Source organism: Acyrthosiphon pisum, chromosome X, assembly GCF_005508785.2.
Source record: "Acyrthosiphon pisum isolate AL4f chromosome X, pea_aphid_22Mar2018_4r6ur, whole genome shotgun sequence".
NCBI classification, from domain to species: Eukaryota; Metazoa; Arthropoda; class Insecta; order Hemiptera; family Aphididae; genus Acyrthosiphon; species Acyrthosiphon pisum.
This window is the reverse complement of record NC_042493.1, coordinates 45,205,933-45,216,150: the sequence shown is the minus strand read 5'-3', so window position 1 is coordinate 45,216,150 and position 10,218 is coordinate 45,205,933. Positions and strand designations below refer to the sequence as shown.

Genomic DNA, 10,218 nt, shown 5'->3' with positions numbered 1-10,218 from the left:
CTATAGTTTATTTGTAATTTTCATTGTAGTTGTATCTTGCTGTTGTTCTACATCATTTTTAATCTTAAGAATGTAAATATTATTTTTCTTTTTATATTTAAATTGGGCTTCCGTCCGTGTTATTAATAATAAATAAATAAATATTAATTCAACTTACATGATAAAATAAATAATAACAATATAATATATCCAGACTGACAAACCGTCTCCGCTCAGAATCGTTTTTCTTATACAATGATACATTGAATTCAAGTCTAATACAATCCATTATACAATGAACCACCTGTAATCTACTGTACAGCAGAGCGTCATCCACTTACCTCCTTTTTTTTATTTTTTATTATTTATTAATAAATTGATTTTATTGATTATAATTAAATTTTTTAGATGCAATTTTTAATATATTTTAATGCAATAATGCAATCAATTTAGTGATTTTTTTAATGCAATAACTTCACTGTCCTAATAAGAATATATATTATTATTTCTACGCTACTGTCTAAGTTTTATTCGTAGAAAATTAAAACTTGCAATAATAAATTATTGAATTACATTTTATCACATCAATACTATTCATTTGAAAAATGTTACTTATTAGTTACATAAAATGAATTTCGAACGAGTGCTTAATTAATAATTAGTTATAACTTTTAGTATTCAAAGTTAAGGAAAAATCTAAATGATACAACATGTATCAAAACTGTATTCAAACTCCTTCGATTTGGATCCAATAAATATAGTAAACAAAGTAAAATTTGGTGAACAAAATTGAAATATTGTATAAATTGTTTTAAAAACGGGTAAAATCGACGAAATTGTAATAAAATTGAAAAAATCCATAAATTTCAATTGAAAATGTGTACTTACCAACTAATTTGTTATATTTGTAATTGTTTGTTAAAATATTAAATTATATATCTACATACTGCTTTTATAAATACCTACTAAATTATATATCGTTATAATATTATAGGTAACCGGTCTGCTGAACGAAAAAGGTACTACAGTAGGTGTGGAGTGTACCTCGTAATTGAATAGGTAACTGTAATGTATGTATTAATTATAAATTCAATAATAAATCATTGCTCGCGAGCCACAATTTTGAGCGAAGATGCTGGATTAGCCTATATATTTTATTAAATACTAAATTATTTAAGAGGACGTCGCACCCGTACGTTATAGCAAATTGTCGTTCGCTAGTTTCAATATTGTGCTGTCATTTTTGATTTTAGAGTGAATTGACCTATTATCAAACTTTTAGGTAACAACAATATTATCTGGAACTTCTCGTTGGTTTTTTACGATATTTTTATTTTTAAGTGAGTTATGAGCAATTTCAAACATTATTATTTTACATGTTGATAACTCACTTAAAAATTAAAATATCGTAAAAACCAACGAGAGGGCACAGATAATGTTATTACCTAAAAGTTTGATAATAGGTCAATTCACCCTAAAATCAAAAATTACAGCACCCTATTGAAACTAGCGAACCGAAATTTGCTATGTTGTACGTTTGTAAAACGGAGACAACACATGCGGGTACGATACGTCATTAACCGAAACGTCATTCTCTCAAAAATATTATTCTCTATCTTTTTTGTAATAGATGACTTTACTCTAAGATTACTTAAACGCATAGAAAAAAATGATTTTGCGTACACGCGTTTTGTCCATGTTGCGCGTGGGCCAGAGAGAGAAAACGAATAGTGCGCTGACATCCTCTTAATGATATATTATTTAAATTGATATTAATGTAATTTATTTTATTATTAGTGTTGATGGTTTATAAGCTGTCGCGGCTGTACACAATAATATGTATAATATGCCGAATTAGCTAATTTCGGCAAGATTGGGTCAAGGTCGCGTTTCACGACCATCGATGTCCCGCGCGCCTTTCTTGATCAACCGGTCATTGCCGTATGTCGATTAGCGATATATATATATATGTATAATGTATATATATATTATATTACAATATTATTATCATAAGCACCGTTTTGTTGTTTTATTATTATTATTTGAATTATTAGCGTATTTTTACCATCGAGATTTCGTGTAACAAATATTTATTATTTTATACTTATTACTTACACTTTTCACTTTCCAGCGTACCTGTTGTGATATTTTCACTTTTCCTTTTTCCGTCCTCATATTATAATAATATATACAGTCCACTATCATCGCATGGCCGTACATGGCCGGGTCAGTAACCGTACGCCAAAAACAGCCGGCAATACATGACGACACCCACTACTCCGTCGATCCGTCACGGCTGCTCAAACTCGGTTGCCCCCTACACAATTAGTATTACGATTTGTCGAATTAATTTTCGATGAAAATATTGCATTTTAAACTTGAAAGTCCTTATGAATAATATTTAATAATAATATTTTTTACAACAAAATAACTATAAAATCGTCATTTTAATTTAGATATTAAATTTTGACGAAGTATGAACTTAAAGTGTCGACAAAAAAGAAAGTTCATATATTATTTTTAAGATTATTTTTTAAAGACTCGTCATCTATATTATGTAGATAATATTCTAACTTGGTGTTGCGTTCTAATAATTATTTAAAGAAAAGTTGGTACCTATTAATTAAAGCTGAATGTTGAATTACGTTTTTATATATATATTACATCTACCTATAACCTTCAGTTCTAAAATAATTATTATTTGTATTAATTTTTGTTCACATTGTGAATTAACAATTATGTGTTTTTTTTGTTGTCAGTGTTGGAAAAATCATTTATCTATAACTATAGCTGCTATTTAATAATAACTATTTCCGGAAGAAATTATTTTTTCATAATTTAATTTAAAAACATATGACTATTTTTTGGCTATACAAATAATATAATATAATTACATATTGTAGTTATTGTTGTTGCTAATTTCTGAAAATTATATAGGTATCCTACATTTTGAATTCAACCACTGGAGTGGTAAATTTTATTATTTTTATTATAGAATAGAGTTAAGGTAGAAAAAAATGTAACAATGAATTTATTTGTTCAATGCATAATATATTATATTTCAAATGGAAAAATGCAAGTGCAAAAAAATAAATAAATAATTAATAATAATAATAATAGTAATAATAATAAATAAACAAACCGGTTTCCTTCGTCTCCAAAATCAAGTTATAGATTCTTATATATATAGGAGATAAATAAGTAAGACATTTAAACTCGTGTTAAATAGCTATAGGTATAGGTATTATAAAAATTGAATTGTTTGTTGATTATCATTTTTGTATGATTTTTCGTAAATATGAATTTTTATTTTATTAAATTCTGTATTTCTGTATGCCTCGTAGTCAATATTTAATATTTGGTTGGTACTCTATTGAGTTTATGTAAAAAATAATGTAAGCTTTTAACTTTAAATTTGCAGATGCAAATATCTAACTAATTATTCTCTAATTTCTATTAAATATATAACTAATTTTGAGTCCCTATAAGTACCCACATGGCTACATTGTTTTAAGTTGTACATATATAGGTAAGTTGTGCAAATCCAGCAATGAGTGATATTTAGAATTCACTGTTTTATACCTATAAATAGTAAATGATTGGTACTATTTTATTTTATATAGTTAATGGAATCGTGTAACAGCTTAAAAATTTATTTGTAAAACAAGAATGGATTCATATGTTTAGTATACCATAATTTATAGGTCGATAGTGAACATTTTTCTGGAATGAGTGTGCTAAAGGGTATAGTATGAAAATTGTCTGTCCACTATTCCAGACCACGACCCATCTTTTAATATGATTACAGGAGTGGTCTATCTATTCTTTTATTACCTATCTATGTGTTTTATACACGCCCACTCAAACGGCCGATAAAAAGATGGACGATGCGTCTCTAATTTATTTGTAAGGCTCGCTAGGAAGTATTCAAATGCATTCTCTGTTACAGACTGCGTGACAATGCGTCGATACCACTTCTCCGTACTACGCCACGCCCCGGAATTTGATGACCACGTAAAATATTCTTTTTTCTCCGAATAGGTACATAATGTGAACGATTGTTATAATATATTATTATTACATTTATAATTTACATATAGGTACCTAATACGAAAATATAATATATAAGTATACTTATTATACACATATTATATAAATGCATATATATATATATATAATATACATATACATATATGCTGTACACACATTTGTAAAATATTCAAAGATTATAATATTTTATTTAATTAACATATTACCATTGATTATAAATAGCCAATAGGTACTATATATCATGTACCTAATATAGATTATGTAATACCATTACATAACTGTTCGGGTTTCAATGATCTGCTTCAAATGTCGTTTAAACAAAAGTTATTCCAAAAGTCAGTTCTATCTGTTACACGGTGTAACTTACACTCTGTATATATTTGGACATTGTAATTTAAGTTTAATTTTCTCTAAAATGTAATGTATATATGCATAGTAAAATTAATTTTTTTTTTTACTGATGTTCCTAAAAATAATTTATTATAAGAGTTTTTAAATCACTGCTTAATAATATGTATTTAAACATTGTTAATAGAATAAAAAAAATACTTCTAAACAAGTTAACAAATTATATTTAACTTAACTGTTCATACTTAAAATACATCTGTAGCATCTGCCATCTATACCAATTCGTCTCCTCCTTAAATGAGCTTCAGATCCGCTTCTGGGCCAGATATAGGTAGTATTATTACACAGTTATATACAACTGTATATTTAAAATGTAATATGTGTAATAATAAATGCTCATTAACGTAAATTACATTCGTTTTCGAATGTTGACTATAATAATATGTAGGTACTCTTGCTACGGATGTAGGGATTTTGAGAGCATTTAAATAAAACTATAATATAATTATTGATTAATAATAATAGAAATATAGAAATTGGACTGTTAAATTATCAATAGAACAAAAATAATTTTGAATTAGAATTTAATATAATTAGTTGTTATTACTTACTATACAAAAATAATTGAAATAATAACATGTGGTACCTATTTTTTTTTTAAGTTTTAGAAGAATTTATAAAAAACTTTTTTAAATATATAACATAAAAAAACATGTTTTAAACATTTTGTTTTAAACACACAATGCTTAATTTAAATTGTTTAAAACATGTTTAAAACAAATGTTTTTAAACTAAATGTTTAAAACTGCGAACCCTGGTGGACTCTGAACTACAGTCTGAACTGTCGTTGATTGTCGGCGTCCATTTCTATTTTAGTGTTTTATTATGACCATAATAATTTAATTATTATATTATTGTGACACTACACGCTCCATATTGATACACAAACACTGTGCTATTAATGAACTTTATTCCATTATGCCCATTTAAATCAATGGTATAACTATGACGGGGAAAAATAGACCATCTATATTTTTAAAATATTTCCGACATCCTCTTTCGTCAATAATTTCGTTTAAATATTTTTGGATAATACTCGGTAATGCACAGCTAATAGGCAATAGCTATATCATAGTATACAAACTATAATCAATTATTATTAAATTATAAATTATACAGGTGATACTCTCCGTATGCATAACATAAAATATTCTAGGAAAAAATATAAATTAAGTAATAAATAATATTGAAAACGTCGAACAAAATATAATAAAAATTCTTTGAAAAATTTACTTATAAATAAAAAGTTATAACCGAAAAAAACTAAATTTTACATAAAAAATTAGGTTCGGGTATTGATCAGGTTATTTAAATATTTGAAAAAATGGTTTTGGTTTAGGTTCCGGTTTACAATTAACACTAGGTTCCTGGTTCTATAACCGGTTATTTTCGGTCCGGTTACAGTCCCTGATCTGTATGCATATTATATACGATTTATCCGATCACGTGATTAATGATTACGAGAATATGATATCATTATAATATAAACGATTATAACGATGCAGTCGATGTTCGGTGCAAACTCTAAGTGCGCACGCTATCGTATCACGGTCAGTGGCGCAAATAGGAAAAATGTTTAAGGGGGGGGGGGGGGGCTCAAGCCCCACACATTTTTTTAAAAATTATAATTATAGGTAGATACATACTTTTAAAAATGGTATACTATTATATTTTGAGGGGACTTTGAGTGATTTTGAGGTGGCTAAGCCCCCCCCCCCCGATTTGCACCACTGATCACGGCATTGCCGCAGCGTTGCACTGAAAATTATAATGATTATAATTAGGTTTATTACATTATCCTTTTCAGAAATTAATCCACCCAGTAATATTGATTACGGACAAAATGTCAACCTCTCCACATTGATTGCTATTTGTGATTGCGTATTTACGTCGGAGAGTTGAAAAGGGTGTGAACCCGCTACTGTCACTGAACGGGTGCTGGATTGCGGTTTCTTCGGTGAGGTGGTGATTTTCCGTATTATATAAGTTAAGTTAAGTAAACTGGGAGGTACTATATGTACATTAATTTTGTCTCTCGAGTAATGACCAATATGTCTCGAGTTGTCACAGTATATTATAAATAATAACGTAGGTACCTATATTTTTTTCTGACTTTTGCGCCCCCTGACATGGGCAGTTTGCTACAGTTCTGCGCGAAGTGGCATCCCTAGACCATTTTATAGGGGGAGGGTAAACTTCTTACATCACCTATATATATATATATGAAAATGCCTCAATTTATTACTAGGTGTTTTACCTGATTTAACTCGGGGTATGTAATGTCATTAGGGCATCCGACATAGGCATAGTTATAGATACAAAAAACAAAGTATAATTAACAGAGTCACAGTTTTAAAATATTTGTGTACATAATAAATAATTTAAATGTAAATTAATGAATGAAAAATGAAAAATGCAAAAAAAATAAAATGTTAAAATATTTGTATTTAATTTACCTTGATCACGGTGTCCTCAAAATGCTAAATTTTGGCGTCCCAAAAATATAATACACTCAATAATTGGTTTGAGCCTCTCACGATTCTCAGTTATTTGTTGCATTCATTGTGTACTCATTAAGTTAATTATTTCTTTTTGAGGATTTTTGTAATGGTCTAAGAAATCAATAGCTACTTGCATTGCATTTTTGTGGTATAAACGCCTACTATGTGATTGAAAATCTCCATCTACACCCAATATTTTTGTATATTTATTTAACGGAAAGTTCACAAATTTATTTAATGGCACATTCTTATCTTTACCACCCTTGTCAGCAAATAAAACACAGTACCTACTTACAAAATAAACCTCCTTTTGCAGCTGTAGCATAATGAAGCCAATTAAATTGTTCAAAATGTGTTCGTTTAAGAAAACGTTTTTCTTCTTTGCCTTTTTTTGTGTGAATGCTGTACGGATAAACAAAGTTATTTTCAGGGATATTAGACATTTCTAGTAACTTTGCTTTAATTATATCAGATGGACATGTTCCTGGTAAGAAATTTCCTATATCGGAACTAAGTGTTGTGTCACTTATGGTACAAGAAGTAATAGTTGAGGTAACTTGTACATCAGCACATTTCAATATCGGTATATCACCGGCAGGGATCAATTTATTTTTTTGTTTCTGACGATTCATTAGAATCTGTTTTTGCACGCTTAACCCACGAGCCAAGAGTATTTGCTTGTCCAACGCGTTTCTTATTGCTTTTATCCATATTCTTACCGTTAGTTATTACTTGTAACACTAAACACGAAGGAAATCAAAACATAAAACCATGAAAATTATATTCGAAATAATCATTTATCGACATTCGTTATTATAAACTAGTATCACAACTACAGCTGAAGGCTGAAACTATAGATAATAATATTATCACGTCATAATAATATCACCGAATAATCATGGTTGAACTTCGAGAGAATAACCAGGTACCAGAAGAGCCACCTACCTACCTACCAGATAGCAACTGCCTCGTGATAACTGATAACATATTTTGTTTTTTTTTCGTAGTGATAACAATATAACATTGTTTTTTTTTGGTTTAATATGCGATATCACTAAATCAGCGTACTTATATAATTTTTTCCTAGTGTTATATTTTAATATAAATTATGAACATTTTAAGAAAGAAACTGAACCATTCACCCCCCCCCCCCCTCTTGAGGACGCCCCTGTCTGCGCGTCATAATTATACATACTCCACAGGTGATCGGTATGAGTATATACTTACATCATAATATACAGAATTATCAACAATATTATTTTAAGTGTTTTTTTGTTATTATAAAGTATTATTTTACACTAAGTTTTTACGTTTTTGGGCACGTATCATCGAAATAAATGTAACTTAATTTCGTTACAATCACAATTATCTGGCCACAGCCATATCGACCTTAAGTCATAACAATATATTAAATTCTTCCGGCATTCTATATTTTTTAAACCGCAGTCCTCTCTCTGTTGGGCACGTTCTCAGTAGTCACTACTCACGATATAGCATAATATTATACTATATTAGTCGGTAACATACGGTTTCACACTTCCACCTTCTTCATCAGTACGTCATGACATTGTCGTATTCGCCAATTTTCAATCGATCGTTTTTGATCACATATAACTTGTTTTATTCGTGAGTATAAAATATATATAATAATATAATATACATTATTATACATTACGTTCATAATTGAATATATTATAAATAATATTATCAATGTAATAATCAATGATAATACGTAAGACATTAACACGACATACTTTGTATTAAGTATAAGTAGTGTATATTTTTTCACTATTGTTATAATATAATACAATATAGGTATGTATTGTATATAATATATATACCATTATATAATATATTATATTATAGTTTTATTTTTTATTTTTTTTTGTTTTTTTTAGCTTAAGCCCGGCAACTTAGGCCATTAGCTATTTTTGTTTTTTGTTTGTAGGTTTTTTGTTGGTAGGGGGAGGAACACGTGTGTGTTTGTTGTGGCAGAATTATTGATTTGGGCAACCGTATGTATCTGCCATGCCTGGGTGGGGGATGGCGGCACTTCTTCTCCGGACACCGTGACTTGCCCGAAGAAAAATTCCGCCCAGTGGCCGAGGATCGAACCAGCGACGGCAGCGCCGCAACCGACGCCTTAGACCGCTCGGCCATCTCGGTCCAATTTAGCAATAATTGTATCCAAATAATATATGAAATTATGTTAACAGCTAGTAAGTAAATCTAATATTTTAGGTAATTGTGTTAAAATATTTCATTGCCAAATTTAAGTCTAAATGCAGTTATTATTTATATTGTCATCACTATGTTACGGATTGTTATCTATAATATGTATATATATATACGAAGAAAGCCGCGAAAGCGATAGTTACATTACTTATATCGTATTTCATAAAACAAAATATGTACCTACCTATAGATAGTATTAATATCAAATATTTCTTAGATTTTTCGTATCAGAATAAAATACGCGCAATAATAACCTTGATAATATATGAAATATTTATCTTCACACTATCACTAAATATCCACTAATCTGTGTAAAACACTCATCGTCACTCATTGTCAAGGCCCACGCGCTCACACGGCGTTCGAAACTGTCTTATATTTAAGGTTTTGTTTCTACGTTTCTTCAATAGATTGTATATTTGTAAAAATTAAAAATTATGTTCTGGCGAAGCGGTCGGCTATACGGGTACGGCGGACCTAGCTCGCAAATGGCATAAGTTCCAGTGACTCTTCGGGGTATCGTGAGGCGAGTGTCCGATAAGGCACCTAACCTGGCGTGCGGCTACCATGGTCCGACAATGCCTTAAGTCCGAACCCGGATCCGATTATTCGGTAGCGTCAATGCCATGGAATTACATACGAATCTATTCGAAACGAAAACCACAAAAAAAAAAAAACATTTTGTCCGTCCGTTGTGGACGTTGTATTTTCTTCTCCGAATTTATAAAATATTTTATTATGATATATAAATTAGCATAATAAATATAAATATAATAAATTATTAATTGTGATGTTTTAACGCCTACGTTCAAATCACCTAGGGTATAGTAGGTATGTACTGTGTGTCCGTGTTGTCCATTTATGATGTCAATTATTCTTATAAGTGGCTTGTTGTTTTATTTTTCAACTAAATAAAACAATAATCAATGTATTATAAGCAATTAATGTATGTGACAAATTTATATTTAAATTTAAGTTTACTATTCCCTTGCGCAAAATGTAGCTCGAATGCGATGTTATTGCTCATAGACTATAGTGTACACAT

The 10,218-nt window shown here is 29.4% G+C and overlaps 2 long non-coding RNA genes across 2 annotated transcripts in view; both read left to right on the top strand.

The window, feature by feature from the left end:
* LOC100571891 overlaps positions 1–10,218 on the top strand; it is an 81,585-nt gene that overhangs the window by 37,018 nt on the left and 34,349 nt on the right. The gene's annotated exons all lie outside the window — the stretch shown is intronic.
* Positions 8,167–9,320, top strand: LOC107884475. Its single transcript, XR_003838914.1, has 2 exons — positions 8,167–8,564; positions 8,887–9,320. It is a non-coding gene; the product is annotated as an uncharacterized LOC107884475 (long non-coding RNA).